We start from the raw sequence: 16,749 nt of genomic DNA on the forward strand, positions 1-16,749 counted from the left end.
TGTTTGAGCAATGGATTGGATGGAGTACTATATACTTAGACCGAAAAATAAGTGTTTTTATCTATAATTAGACTTAGATCTAGGACATATGTGTGTGTGTATAAATATATATATATGTATAAGTACAGACTATAGAAAATGGGGAGACAGAGTTTGAGCAGATGTGAGGTCAGTTTTCCCTTTTCTCTGCCACATGTTCCGACAGATTTTAAAATGGTGGATGAAGCACATGGCTGAGGCATGATTGAGACAAAGACAGGAAGTGAGTGGGGGATGTGCAATGGTGTGTATGTATAAAATCCAGACTATAGAATATAGGGGGAAATAGTTGAAAAAAAAAGAAAAAAAAAAAAGTTTACCTTCCCCTCCCCCACATGATGCTACAATCCCAACAAAGAAGGAAGTCACGTGCTGTGGGGCCATTTTCTATAGGCCTCAGTGGCGCTGACAAAACTGCAGCCACTGAATAACATGAAGTGTTAGTAAATGTTTATAGCACTAAAAGATGGAACATTAAATGATTGGGTGGTTGTGGAAAACACTTAATATAGATCCAGTGTGCAGGTTGGATTGAGTCAGGACAGTCACAAGGAGGAATATCTTATTAGTAAGCAATAAAATTAGAAAAAAAAACCTTTAAATAACGTACCTTTGCAGTAGAGGTCATGATAAAGAAGTAAATAATAAATATTTCTGTTATGGATCTGATAGATTTATCCTGAGAGTTGCATGTTTTAAAAAAATAAAAATAAACAAATAAATCAACAGAAGAAGGGAAATGTGACTTGTCTCCTGCAGCTGAAGAAGCCTCTTTCCATCTGGTTTTGGGGGGAGGAGCAATCTTAAAAACTTGTGGAACAGGGTTTTTGTTTTTTTTTTTGTCTCCCCTTGGAATCTATTGTGAGAGCAGCCCAAAAGAAAAAAAAGTAAAAAAAAAAAAAAAAAGAAGGGGAATTCATTGCAAATTATATTGGAAAAAGGTCATTGACAACTAGTTTTTTATTTTACTAATTTTATCCCAAAGAAATAAAAGTTAACTGTGGACATGTTTAGATTCATTGATAGCTTTTCAAGCACAGAGGTCTGTTAGATGATTTTTCTATGGCAAATCAACATTTTGTTTTCCCACATGGCCAGTTTATTTGTTCTAGATTCTTTTATCCCTTCAAGTTATAGGACAGTATCACAGAGATGCTGATAATCTCAATGATTCAAAAATGAACGCCCCTACATCCAATATCCAAAGGTGTGCTACGTTATTATAGTTATTAATAATAATATAATAATTTATTAATATATGTATTAATAATTTCAATAATTTGTTTTAAGGAATGTGGATGATTTATGGAATTCTGTGTTTTATATTTAATGTATTGAATAATCTGCTTTCTTTTTATAGAAAGAATGATTGTAATGCAGATTTCTGTGGTCCAAGCAAAGGTTATAAAAGCCATTGAAAGGGTTTTCCATTATTAAGTTACAGATAAAAACAATATTTCTGGTGTTCCTGATTAGGTACAATCTATACAATGTGACTTTCATGCCTAAATGTAGAGCTCCGGGGCCACACACTTTTTGAATCTAATTATGTTTTGGATAATAGATTCAAAAAGGGGGGGAAGATGATGTGGAAAATCACACATATTATTTAAGGTTTTAATTTGTTCATCGATTGAGTTTCTCTATTAAGTTTTCTTTATATTTTTATCTGTAAGGAGGATACAGCAGACAGACATATCTCATGATTGCTCTGATGTAACAAGAATTGTCAGGTTTTGAACATGTCTCAGATGAGGCCATTGCTAATGCAGATTTTGAGTTTTTCCGTAGATGGATCCAGATACCAAGATGCTGGTTGATTCTGCACTGGATATGCTGAGGTTATGCAACATGAGGTATTAAAAATCAAACCACTCCTCTCTCATCGGAATAGGAGAATGAGATGAATGAAGATTTGCGATCACTGTGGTTCGTAGAGCGGAAAGGGGTAAGATAGTCAAAATGTGGATATAGGCAGCAGCCGGAAGAGATGATCGCACAGGTGCAGACAACAAAGAAGCAGTGAATGGGCCTAGAGTTGAGAGTCCAATGCAGACCAGTACCTCGGTGGCTCCTGTCACGTCGTCCGTGACATTGGTCACTCCTTGTGTTCTTAAATCCTTACAGGAACAAGCGATTCAGCAAGGAACGGAGTGTGAGACGCAGGGAGCCAGTGACTGAGGAAGGTCTGTGGATAAAGGGCGGTAAGCTTTCTCTGCCGTGAGCGCTCTACTCAATAATGGCCCAGGTAACCCATGTGACAAAGGTGTTGAGATGGACAAGATATGGGTGGCACCACTGCTCAGTACCCAGGTGGCCAGATACATCCAGTCTTGTAAGACGTGTGCCTATTAAGGTAGAAAAAACTGTAAAGACCTCGTAGAAACACCCCCTCATCCGCTCTACTGCTCCGGTGATTGCAGATTAGTCATATACATCTACCATGAGTAGGTTTATATGAGTTTTGTGCGTGTTGTGTGAATTTCTTTTCAGGTCTACTCTGAAACATATCCAGTGTGGAAAACATTACTGCTGAAAAACTCATGGTGCTGGTGGTATGTAAAGATGGAGTTCCTAAAAAAGTGGTAAAAGTACATATCCTATAGCAGAGGTCATTATAGAGGTCAGTACCTGATGAACTCATCTGCCACTGCGAAGAGGGGAGAAATGCGTTGCGCTTCTTTCATGCTAAGTGTCTGATAAATATGCGTTTATTTTATTAGCCTGAGTGTGAATTGTACAGTGGAGAGTTTGTGATTGGACGAGATCTCCTCATGACTTTACCTGGCCTTATTATTGTATTTATACAGTGGGTACATGTTATACATGTGAGATATTTAATTTATTTTAGGGTTTGGTCCTTCAATTTTGCTGTATCATATTAATTTAAGCTACCAAACACCTATGTAAAATACAGAGTGTGAATATTTAATCTTTGGGAATGACTTGGATATATATAATTGCATACTGATGCCTCTTTATCCCCTGTATCTCACGGTTTCTATATTTCCTCACTGGCATTAGAAGCACGTATTAGCTTAGCAGTGTAGGGATAGGGAGGGTGAGCCGTCGGTGAGCGGGGGCGCCAATTCGCCTTATAGGGTGCCGACCTCCGCTGCGAGGTAGGGAGAGTTTAGGGCTATTGCCCCAATCCCTGCCCCCTCCTTTATTGGAATATTTAATTGTGTCTATACTCACATGGGTGGATGTTGTTTGGAATTTTAATGATTATAACATAAACATGTAACGATCCACAAGATAATGGTGAACGATGCAAATCATGTAACAAATGTTCGTTTTCCTTTAATAATTAGATCTTTATATAAGGTATTTTTGGTTTAGTACCTAGAACGTGATTATATTTCTCACAGATACTGCAGATACAGTGTGATATCCTGACCAGTGATGTATGAGCCGTATACAACTGCCTATATAGTGTGTTAAACATGTGTATCCTCCAATTCCAGATCCTAAATCAGTGTTGGGAGCACGTGGTCTCAAGCCAGGAGACTGGGTGATCCTAAAAAGACAAGTCAGAATGATCCCTGAGTCAGAATCAGATGGGCCGATCCAGCTTTTCCCAACCACAGCAACTTCCATGAAGCTTTAGGGAAAACCCACACAACAGCGGCTGTAAAGAGTCCATCGTACCAGCAGAATGAGCGTCACATAGTGCTGGATTATCTCACATAGAACCTTATGGAGAATTTCTAGATTGGGGATGATACATGGGAAATAACGATAAGGGACCATTGGGTACAGGAACATTACACAAATAAGGGCTCATGGTGGAAAAAAACATTATCTGACCTGAACCAATCAATTATTTTAAGGGTTTAAGTGACTTTTTAAGGATAACATACACTTGTAGGTAACTGGTATTGTTTTATTTGTTAGTATTTGAAGCCGTAAAAGTGCTACTCTGTGTTACTGAAGGTAATCGGATCCATGTGTAAGGGAAATCTTGTTAAAGGCCTCCTGGTGGTAGATTATAGACCCGAGACAAGAAGAGATCCATTAGTGTTGTGATACAATCAGGTGTATTCGGGTAGAAAAGTCTCGAAGACGCGGACAGCACTCAGATGTTGACTGAGATTCAGTCTTTCAGAAACAGTAACGCTAAAAGCTGCAGCATAACAGTAAGAAGCTTATTCTTACAATTGCCTTACTCTTTCTTATCGATTAATCTCAAAATCTTTGGTATTAAATAGTCTGTTCTAAGGACTGGTTCGTTACCTGTGCCTCTGTGAACTGTGTGTGCGGGACGTGATCAACTCTCTGATTAGCAGTCTGTACCAGCGGGGGCAAAGGCTTAGCATTGCTTGTATAGCGGATAGAAAAATGAAAAAGTTGCAGTTAAAGCATTAGAGCTGATGTGTTAGAGGACCATGGTTGGGTCAGAAGGTTAATAAAGTATTTAGGGGGGACTGTTGAGGAGAGCCATAAAATGAAATACTTAATTAACCTCTGGACATAGAGCATTGTTGGAAATATGTCAATTTGCCTTACATAATTCAGGTTTCAGATCATATACATGACACAGATATAAAGGTGGCTGTCATTGCCTGTTTCTCCACACCTTGCCTGGAATGTAAGGAATGTCCAGGTGTAAGAAGATACCATATAAGAGAAGACCAAACCAAAGATCAGATGACATTACAGACTAGACCATCCAGCATGGATCCACCAGATGACGTCCCTCCCATCACCATCACCATGGATCCATCCAATGATGTCATAGGCCCGCCTACAATGACGCCTACCAATCAGCTCATGGACTAATACATTGTTCGACCCACTGACCAATGAACACATCCGGACATGCCCCTTTGAAAGGTTATATCAGAGCAAGCTCAGTTGTAATAAAGCAGAGCATGGGCTGACTTCTGTAGAGGAAAGATGAATATCCGACTGTGTCTGATCTCATTTTTCAAGCATGCACTCGACCCACACCAACTAGACCAGGCAGTAGGCAACTAGTGATCTCTGGTTAAGAGTTCACCTTAACAGAAATAGCCAAGAACAGCACGCAGCAGCCACTGAAGGAATTAAAGGATCAGTGGTAGAGTTGAACACAAGCTCCAGTCTAATGGGGATAAAAGTTCCAGATGCTGACGATCGGTGGAGGTCACAGCAGTCATACTGACACGATCAATAAATTATCACTTATCCTGTGGAGAGGTGATTACTTGTTTTCACTGGAGAAGCCCTGTAAGTGTATCTCTAGTGTTGTGTAATAGTCACAGGAAAGGGGTTGTTAAAATTCCAAGTATTTACTCTCTAATAGAAATAAATAATCTCCTCCTAATTGATATCAGAGAGAACAAATGACCTCCATACACAACACAATCCACTATACTAAGACCAATAATACCACATACAAGGGACAAATACCTCCACATCATGACCAGACCACATATTACCACGACAGTGAATGAATAATACCACATACAAGGGACAAATACCACCATACCATGACCAGATCACATAGCGACCAAATACTACCAAATACAAGGGATATATACTGCCGCACCATGACCAGACCACATTGTGATTTAATAATGCCACATAAAGTACAAGGGAGCAATACTGCCACACTATGACCAGACCACATAATACCACATAGAGACTGAATAATACAATACTGATCATCAATAGAATCCACAATAATAAACTAATATTATACATACATAGGATCGCTGTATATAGTGTATACTGTAGAGCAGGGGCAACTAATTTTCCTGAGGGGCCACATGAGGGACTGTGATTGTTGCAGAGGCCGAACCAATAGGCTGAAAATAATTTTACTCATTATTAATATTATTATATTTATCATATTATTATTTTACATTCAAATTAATTGTGTCACTTAACCCCTTCACGGCATATGGCGTATATTTATATTTACATCATATGTCGTGTCCCTGCCTTTGATGCGGGCATTTTAACTGCACATGACAGCTGATTTGATTAGCCATCATGTGCCTCTAATAGCCGAGGGTGAATTAGAGATCTGCCCGCAGCTGTTATCCTGTTAAGTCCTGCTGTCAATCTCTGACAGTGGGATTTAACACACACTGTCTGGGAATGTGTCATTCTGCACGTCCATTGGCGCACTCGTTATGTCATCGCGGAACGCCAATAGGTTCTCATGACAGCCAGGAGGCAGCTGATTACCCCTGTGTCTGTCATGACAATCCTGTGAGCTGACGTTCATAGGAGAATGTGATTTCAGCTATACAGAGCATGTATAGCACAAGCAATAGGACAATCACAGCTACAGGTCTATTAGGAGGACAAGTAAATACAAAAAAAAGTTTTTTAAAAAATTTTTTAAAAAAACCCACAAAAGTTCATATCACTCTTTTGCGCCATTGAAAAGAAAACAATTTAAAAAAATAATTAATACAAATATTTCGTATTGCTATGTTCAGAAATCTAAAAATATAAAATAAATTCATTTGATCAGTAAACAGCATGATGAGAAAAAAAATCAATACACCAGAATTATGTTTTTTTTCCCTCTGCAACATTTTAATAAAATGCAGTAAGAGGCGATCAATATATTGTATCTACCTCAAAATGGTATCAGTAGAAATGTCAGCTTAGGATACAAGAAATAAGCCATCACACAGCCACAGATCCCAAAAATGAGACCCTTATGGGTCTCAGAAAAGCTATTTTTTTTTTTCAGAGAATTTTTTTTCCACTTAAATAAAAAAAAAAACTATTCCTGCTTGGTATCTACGTACTCGTACTTATCTGGAGAACTATACTAACATGACATTTTTAAAATATAGTGAACATTAAACCAACAAAATATGACTACAACAATTAAAAGTCGAATAAAATGTAAATCTTTATTAGACTAAATAGAAACGTATACAGATAAAAAACATTGTAAAAAGTGATGGAGACAACAAATGTTAGATAAAAACAAAGCATGATAAGATAACAACAGGCACTTCTCAGAAAATAATTTAATAAAAATATTTTGGTGTATATACCATATATAGTTTTTTTATATATATATATATATATATATATATATATATATATATATATATATATATATATATATATAATATATACTGTATATATATATATATATAGTATATATATATATATATATATATATGTATATGTAAAATATATAAAATATAAATATGTATTAAATAATATAATATATATATATATATATATTTGCCCCCTCCTGATTTCTTATTCTTTTGCGTGTTTAGGTTATTAGGAGCAATGAAAGGGTTAACACTGCACTGACATTCACAAAGGATGATCCAAATGCAAAATGAAAGTGATTTATTGTGTTGTGTGAAGCCCCGCAAGTATTGTATCGGTGCATTACCTTCAGGGACTCCACGCAGCTGGATCCTGTCACAGGTAGGAAATCTTCTATCTAGGATTGTCGTGACGCCACTCTCAGAATTGCGGTCAGTGGAGACCGCCACTGCAGGTTAGGGGTGCCTGGGGCTGATGGTAGGTGCAGTCAGTTGTAGTAGCCTCCTGAGAGTGAGGCATGCCCCAGGGTCCCGTGTAGGTGTGTAGAACCACAAGGCGCAGAATAACTCAACACAAGCAGAATGTCTTTCAGGGGTTTTACTCACTGTTGATGGCAGGGTGAGTAACCCGGGCGTAGCTGGGATGAACCAGGCTGGAACCAGGTGTCCTTCAGGCTGACTGATGAGGGTGACTACCGACTCGCCTTCCTTAGCCCTTTGCGTTTTGGGGTAACCCCGACTTTTAGTCCCTATGGGGGTCACCCAGGGAAGTTGCTGAAGCCTCTCTCCCCTTTGTTTTGGCCCGTTTGCTTGTAGCCTGGACCAGGACACTCCGGCTGCTTGCCTCCTGTGAACTATGGGCCCTAACTGTGGTGACGTGGCTGCGGACTCTGTAGTGTGGTCTTGGGGGTATGAAGTGCCCCCTCATGCAGGTTTGGCAAGGAAAGGTGGATCTATCCCTGCACTGGGACCTGCTACCCGTTTGGGCCTGGTAACTCCCTAGCAGTCTCCTTACTTCCCACTCCGTTGCTCTCTCTTTAGCTGAAGATGGATTTCGGGTAGCACTACTAGGTGACCGTTCTCCCCCGTCGGTAGTCACTGCGCGGACGCTGTTAGACTGTCACAGCCCCAGGGGTCTGCTCCTCACGTCTGCTCTCCCTGGACTGCACACTAAACCGGCTCACTGCTCCTCCTCTCCTGTTCTTGCCTACGCCACCTAGCAACCAGGCTCTCTACCACACCCCTTGAGTGGAGATGGAGGCTTCGCCCCCTCCACTCCTCAAGTGGAGGTGAAGGCTTTGCCCCCTCCTGGGATCCCCAGGGGTCCTCTCAAAGGTACATGTGTGAGACCTGATCACTATGCGCCTGTGTAGTCACACCTCGGTCAGCCTTCTGGATTACCTGTATTGTACTGTCCCCAGCATGGGTGCAGTACTCAGTGGTGCCTGACCAGGTCAGGGGCGCCACATTCCCCCTTAGTTATCACCAGCACGTCCTCGGGCTGCAAGACAACAGTTTAAAATGCATAAAACATTAAAACATGGTAAAACTTTTAAAACCACCAGGTACCATACATCACCACCCTCCACCCACAAGTCCGTTAACCCACCCAAAACCCTTTCAGGAGGCAGGTCACCGGTTTCTTTTGGTAACCAGGTCTGGGCCATCCACTTCCCCAGACCTTTCCTCCAATCTTCCTCTCCCGTTGGCCGCGCCTTCAGCCACTTCTGGCAGGATGTAGAGGCGGCTTTCATGGTCTAGTGGTCTTCAGGGCATACCTGGCCTGGTGAAGCCGCGCCTTCAGCCACTTCTGGCAGGATCCAGAGGCGGCCTTCACGGTTGGTGCTGACCAGGTACCCTCTTTGTGGTGGAGAGCCAGGCCCCATAAACAGGCATGCTCCCTGGTTGCGGGCGAGCCAGGCCCCTAAACAGGATGGCCCTGGTGGTGGTACCTCTGGGGTAACTATGTACACTGCGAGAGTTTGTGGCTATAGCCAGTTCATAGCCTTAAGGTTCATGGGTTTCTCACATTAGTTCATGTGGGCGCATTTCTTAAACATTAACGTTGCAAACTTTTCAAAACTTTAACTTGCTGTACTTTACTTTTCTCTACATAGATTCCTCCTCACCAGGGCTTGGGCCTGTAGGGCTGCGGCACCTGTTGCTTTCTCCATCTCTGTCTTTTCCTTCTTCTTCTGTATCTGTTTCTTTTTCTGTTGAGACCGCAGGTTCACTGTAGGGATGTCTGGGACATGGTGTAACATCCAATGCATACCATCCCCTTTCTCCTTGGTGCATGGTGAATTCCACTGAATCTCCTGTCCGTAGGTTCCTTCCTGGATGTCCTCTGGGCAAATGGGCTCTAACGTCTCTTCTGTTAACAAAGATGCCTTCCTTCATACCAGGAGCTACTATGAAGCCATATCCTGATTTCAAGCTGAAGTCTTCTACTACACCACGACAAAGTGGACCTCTGACCTGGGATTTGGCCCTTCTCAAGAACCGTTTCTCCTCCAAGTCTCTGGCCGTCACTTCACCTTTCTTCTCTGGAGATTGCTGTGCAGGGGAAGGGGAAAACTTTGTTCTACTGCGGCGCCGTGTCTTGCGGGCTGGATTCTGCTGGGTTGCTACTTCACTGCTTGCAGGCTCCCAGGTGAGGTTTCTGGACAAATCTTCCTCTTCATCCCAGCGGGAGTATGGCAACATCTCTGGCTCTGGGCATGGATCCACTGCTGATGGCTCCGGGGTCAGCTTCTCAGCTTCCTGGCCTCCTCTCCCCCTTAGTTCTTCTGAGCACTCCTGTTGTGGCAGCGCTGGGGATGGGTGTTCATCAGCAGGCCCGGGCGGGGGACTCTTTGGCGTGGTTGCTGCAGGAGTCGCCTTGGGGGTGTGCGGAGGGAGCAGATACCGGTCCACCATCTCCTGTGGGAACTGGGCCTCTAGACCAGCCTTCAGCTTCCAGTATGTGGGGTCCTCTCCTATCAGGGACTTCCTAGCAGGGACTTCCTTAGACTGGGGAGCGGTGTCTGCTCTGGCCTTGCAGGCCGGGGTAAACAGTGGTACAGTCTTGTCTTGGCGGGCCGCGCCTGACATGGCGGCGGCCTGGATCAGCGTCGCTGTCGCAATGGAATCTGTGCAGGCTGGGCTGGGCGTCGCTGCAACGATCTGGGCTTGGCGGGCTGCACCTGATGTGGCTGCGGCCTGGTTCAGCACCTTACTTGCGGCGCGGACGAGCGTCGCTGCTGCGGTGGGGTCTTGGCGGGCCGGGCCTAGCATGGCGGCGGCCTGGGTCAGCGTCGCACCTGCGGCGTGGAGGAGGGTTGCGGTGGCAGCCGGATCTTTGCGGGCCGGGCAGGGCATCGCTGCGGCGGCCTGGGCTTGGCAGGCCGCACCTGGCGTGGCTGCGGCCTGGTTCAGCGTCGCCGCGCCGGGCGCCTCTTCAGGGACCGCGGGCGTGGCAGCAGGGGTCGGGGCACTCGCGCTGGCAGGGGCAACACTGGACTCACCCATCGGTGGTATCATCGGGGTCTGAGTCGTCGCCGTCCGGTCTGGCACTCGTCGCGTGGCTCTCCCCTCGTAGGCCTGAACCGCTGCAGCCATCTCCAGAAGCTCCGTGCGTTCCTCTCTGATCTGCCTTACAACCCTGGCCTCCAGTTGGTCGCATAGCTGGGCAAGCTCCCGACACCACCAGGCAGCGGAGCCTGGCTCTGGGTCTCTGTATTCAGATGCTATTTCCTCTAGCAGCAGACTTCTGGCTCCCTTTCTGTCCCGACGTCTCTGAACGCCTCCGCTCTCATCACTTGCGAGGTCAGGACTCTGCAGGGGATCTCTGGGTAGCCACACCTCTTCGTGGGCGGTAACTTCTCCCAGCGCGGGCTGCTGTTGTTTTTCAGCGCGCTTTTCATGGTGGCAATATGGCGGCGCTTCCAATTTTTCAAGCGGACCGCCCAGGCACATGGTCACCTGTCTGAACAGGTCTAGTCCTTATCCTGTTCGTGACGCCAGATGTGAAGCCCCGCAAGTATTGTATCGGTGCATTACCTTCAGGGACTCCACGCAGCTGGATCCTGTCACAGGTAGGAAATCTTCTATCTAGGATTGTCGTGACGCCACTCTCAGAATTGCGGTCAGTGGAGACCGCCACTGCAGGTTAGGGGTGCCTGGGGCTGATGGTAGGTGCAGTCAGTTGTAGTAGCCTCCTGAGAGTGAGGCATGCCCCAGGGTCCCGTGTAGGTGTGTAGAACCACAAGGCGCAGAATAACTCAACACAAGCAGAATGTCTTTCAGGGGTTTTACTCACTGTTGATGGCAGGGTGAGTAACCCGGGCGTAGCTGGGATGAACCAGGCTGGAACCAGGTGTCCTTCAGGCTGACTGATGAGGGTGACTACCGACTCGCCTTCCTTAGCCCTTTGCGTTTTGGGGTAACCCCGACTTTTAGTCCCTATGGGGGTCACCCAGGGAAGTTGCTGAAGCCTCTCTCCCCTTCGTTTTGGCCCGTTTGCTTGTAGCCTGGACCAGGACACTCCGGCTGCTTGCCTCCTGTGAACTATGGGCCCTAACTGTGGCGACGTGGCTGCGGACTCTGTAGTGTGGTCTTGGGGGTATGAAGTGCCCCCTCATGCAGGTTTGGCAAGGAAAGGTGGATCTATCCCTGCACTGGGACCTGCTACCCGTTTGGGCCTGGTAACTCCCTAGCAGTCTCCTTACTTCCCACTCCGTTGCTCTCTCTTTAGCTGAAGATGGATTTCGGGTAGCACTACTAGGTGACCGTTCTCCCCCGTCGGTAGTCACTGCGAGGACGCTGTTAGACTGTCACAGCCCCAGGGGTCTGCTCCTCACGTCTGCTCTCCCTGAACTGCACACTAAACCGGCTCACTGCTCCTCCTCTCCTGTTCTTGCCTACGCCACCTAGCAACCAGGCTCTCTACCACACCCCTTGAGTGGAGATGGAGGCTTCGCCCCCTCCACTCCTCAAGTGGAGGTGAAGGCTTTGCCCCCTCCTGGGATCCCCAGGGGTCCTCTCAAAGGTACATGTGTGAGACCTGATCACTATGCGCCTGTGTAGTCACACCTCGGTCAGCCTTCTGGATTACCTGTATTGTACTGTCCCCAGCATGGGTGCAGTACTCAGTGGTGCCTGACCAGGTCAGGGGCGCCACATTGCACATTTTGGAGATTCTATCTCCTTTTCCAGACACAGTCACAGGTCAAAAGGGGCACCCCTGGAAGAAGCCACAGCGAAACGCGTGTCTGGTACCATTAGGTAAGGGTACTTTCACACTTGCGTTGAACGGTATCCGTTGCATTGCGTTGTGTAACGGATGCAACGGATGTGTTGCATATAGTGGCACAACGGATGCAACGGATGCTGCAAAACAACGCAATTCGTTTTGATTTTTTTTTTTTACAGTTTTACCAGCGGCAGACTATTGTAAACGATCAGCTGATCGCTCCCAGTAGCCGGCCGCCGGGTGATCAGCTGATCGCTCCCTGCAGCCGACCGCCGGGTGATCAGCTGATCGCTCCCTGCAGCCGACCGCCGGGTGATCAGCTGATCGCTCCCTGCAGCCGGCCGACGGGTGATCAGCTGATCGCTCCCAGTAGCCAGCCGCCGGATGATCAGCTGATCGCTCCCTGCAGCCTGCCGCCGGGTGATCAGCTGATCGCTCCCTGCAGCCGGCCGCCGGGTGATCAGCTGATCGCTCCCTGCAGCCGGCCGCCGGGTGATCAGCTGATCGCTCCCTGCAGCCGGCCGCCGGGTGATCAGCTGAGCGCTGTCACTTGCCGGCGGCCGGGCATGCCGGCGGGCGGGCGCTCAGCTGAGCGCTGTCACTTGCCGGCGGCCGGGCATGCCGGCGGCCGGCCATGCCAGCGGCCGGGCATGCCAGCGGGCGGGCACTCAGCTGAGCGCTGTGACTTGCCGGCGGCCGGGCATGCCGGTGGCCGGTCGCTCAGCTGAGCGCTGTTGCTTGCCGACGTCCGGGCGCTCAGCTGAACGTTCGGCCACCGCGAGCCAAAATAAAGTTTGATTTAAAAAAAAAAAGAGCATGCGCAGTGGAATCCAGAGGATTCCGCTGCTCAAAATAACGTTACATGCTGCGTTCCTCCCGCTGGGTGGAAGCAACGGAGCGTCGCCCAGCGGAAGCAACGCAGGTCCTTTTGGTACAATCCGTCACCCATACAAGTCTATGGGAAACAGCGGAATCCGTTAACGGATTCCGCTGTTTTCCAAAAGGGCGGATTGTAACGGAAGGAAATAAACGCAAGTGTGAAAGTACCCTAACATGTATTGCAATTGACTGGATTATTTATCTCTTTGGCTTTACATAGCCTTTGGCTTTCCTCATTTATTTACATCATTTGGTGCTTATATTTGTTTCACATTTGAGGTTTACTATTTATCTTTGTTTTACACCTTACTGGTACACTTTTTACATTATTTCTTTTTTTTTTACCCATGGATTTTCCTTTCTTATTTAGAGTAGGTTTTGCCTTTCACAGTTGGTTACTACTTTTGTTTTTTTTTTACATCTGATAGATTGTATGACTTATTCAATTTGAGTCTCCTATGTTATTCACATGTATTGCTTCTTATAAGGTGTTGTGTGTGTGTGTGTGTGTGTGTGTGTGTGTGTGTGTGTGTGCGTGTGTGCGTGTGTGCGTGCGCGTGCGTGTGTATATATACTGTATATATATATATATATATATATATATATATGCATTCCTATATATATGCACCCAAATGCTTTATAACATTTTCTGAGAAGTGCTGATTTCTTATCTTTCTTAACTTTGCTTTTTATCAATCATTCATTCTGCGCATCTTTTTTATAATGTTTTTTATCTTTACATGTTTTTGTTTTGTCTACTAAAGATTTAAAGATTTATATTTTATTCTACTTTACTTATTGGAGTCATATTTTGTAAGTTTTGTAGTTGTGCTATTGACCACTCTGTCTTTATGTATGCATATTAGCACTGCCCTTTTTGGACCTCTGGGTTTTGCTTGGTTGGCAATCAAATTTTTGGGTGTCATATACTGAACATGTTAACTAAAAACCCCAAAACAATTGTTGAATTGCACTTTTTTATGCAATTTCACCCCACTTGGATCTTTTTTCCCATTTTCCAGTACACTATTACAAAATAAATGGTGTCTTTTGAAAGTAAAATACGGCCAGCAAAAAAACAAGACCTCATAGAGCTATATTAATGGAAAAAAGGTATTGCCATTGGAAGAAGGGAAGGAAAAAAATAAAAGCGCGAAAATGGCCAAGGCGTGAAGGGGTTAATATTAAGCAGAATTACGTATGCTGACACAGAATGATCCGCACACAGGCTCCCTTTATATAGCATAATACAGCATAATCTGCAGCATAATCTACAGCAGCATAATCATAATCTAATCTGCAGCATAATCTACAGCATAATTTCTATCTACAGCATGATGTGCAGAAAGCCCTCCTATCTACAGCATAATTTGCACACACAGATCGCCTACCTACAGCATGATTTGCACACAGACCCCTATGTACAGCATCAGCTGTGGCGCCCCTGAGGCTTCCGTCGCCACAGGTCATTGCACCCCATCAGCGGTGTGATGCCCCATTCTGGGAGAGGAAGAGAGTGAACTCCGGTCCCCTGGTAAATCCACACTACACCCATTGCTAGGGACACACAGGACCAGGGAAAGTGGCAGGCAACCCTCCCATGCTGCATGCTGAGAGGGGCTGTAAGACCCATCCCTGCTCCCATAGGGTGGTAGCTTAGCAACTGGGGAGGTGGGAGGAGCCACCAGAGAGCAGATAGAGAAAGGAAGGTCAAGTTAGTTTCAGTTTACCTCAGGGAGTGAGAGAAGCAGCATGTAGCTGTGAAAGAGAAAGGAGGGAGGAGGAGGCCTGCTGGAGGCAGGCAAGGAGGAGAAAGAAAAGAAAGAAAGAAGGAAAGAAAGCTCCAAGTCAGCCAGGAGCAGAGGAACTGAAAGAGACGCTTCCTGGTGAAGACCCTGGGACCCAGAGGTCCAGGTGACACCACGTAGAAGACAGAAGGGGTCGCAGGGCCGCGGGTAGTTCTGACAGTTACTACGAGCAGGCCTAGGGGTACCAAGGACGCAGGGCCCTAGAACTGCCACGGGGGTGCAGGCTGCGGTGGCCTGGTCCACAGTGACATCGGTGGAGGGATCCAGCTGCGACAGGGGACGGTCCCTAGAGACTGGAGGAGTGCAAAGACAATCTCCAAACAGTAAAAACCGAGGCCCAGGGACGTTGTAAGCTCCCAGGGCCAGAACCCATAGCAGCCGTCCAGAAAAGGGGTAATCAGCCGACAGGTGACCCCCAGCCTGGAGGCTGTAGTGGAGGCCGAGCCAGGTCCATCTTAACTAAGGCAAGGCTAGTGAAGACAGCAGAGAAGGAGACACTAAGAGAAGGGTACCGGATTTCACACTCTGAATCACCCAGAAGACGGAGGTCCCTGACAGAGGTTCCAGCAGTCCAAGGGTCCTTCTGCCCTGACGAGAACTGTGAGTAAAGAACTGGAACTGCACCTTTGAAGTCGCCTCAGTTATTTCCTCTGCATAGACATTCACAAGCACCAACTGTGCCCCGGGCATTGCTCCACCTGTGGGGAGCAGTACCATCATAGCTGCCATAATATCATCCCGGAGGCCTCACACAGCAGCGGCGGCTTATTAGCCGCATACCACAGGTGGCGTCACGAACACAACCATTAACAAGCAAGCCACATATTCTACTGACACCCACCAGGGCCACGGAGCCGGGCCCAGCCACCACTGACTACCACCGGACTAGTCCAGCCCGGCACCGGGTGTCCCATAGCCCTGGGGTGGGCGAGTCAATTTTGGCGTCACGAACAGGATTTCGTGCCCGGTCTAACCGGGTACTGTGCGCCTGAAGAACCGTGTGACAGACTGTGTACTTTACTGAGAAACCGCCGCCATTAGCGCTGCTGAGAGCGGGAAGAAGGGGGGCGTGCAAAAAGAAAGGGCGCGAAGAGAAGCCCCGCCCCCTTGTCCAAGAAAAGCGCGCGAAGCGGTGCCCGCCATAGAAGGCGGAGGAAGAAAAGATGGCGCGTGAAGAAGCTAAAAGGATGGACGCCGAGCAACGAGCGGCCAGAGGAGGAGTGGCCGAGCCGGGACACGCACCTCAGAACCGGGTTGTGTCCTGCGTCCTGGAGAGCGGAGAAGATCCAGCCGCCGCTGCAGAGCCGGGTAAAGAGAGTGACACCCCCAGCCGGCGGAGCCCGGATTGCCAGGTGGGGTTCCTGCCCGGTCCTCCTGCAGGCGCGCGTGCCACGACCGCAGCTCCGATACCAGCACCCTGCAGCAAGACAGCGACCACCAGAACACCGGAGATGCAACTGAGGGGTGAGTCATTTAATGCCCCTGCCGGCGCGAGAGCCCCAACCCCCGCTGCCATGCCCGCGGTCCCTGGAGAGACGCCCGACACGGCGACGCCGATCCGGGCCGCAGCTACGCCAGGTGCGGCCCGCCAAGATCTCACCGCAGCAGCGACTCCAACCCAGGCCGCCGCCATGCCAGGCGCGGCCCGCCAAGACAAGGAGGCAGCCCCAGAAGAGCCAGAGTGGCGCCATATGGCTGGTAACCCCCTGCAAGCCAGCAGCCTCGCGCCAGCCAGTAACCCTATGCAAGCCAGCAGCACTACCTCAGAGCAGGC

Source organism: Anomaloglossus baeobatrachus, chromosome 8 (assembly GCF_048569485.1).
Source record: "Anomaloglossus baeobatrachus isolate aAnoBae1 chromosome 8, aAnoBae1.hap1, whole genome shotgun sequence".
NCBI classification, from domain to species: domain Eukaryota; kingdom Metazoa; phylum Chordata; class Amphibia; order Anura; family Aromobatidae; genus Anomaloglossus; species Anomaloglossus baeobatrachus.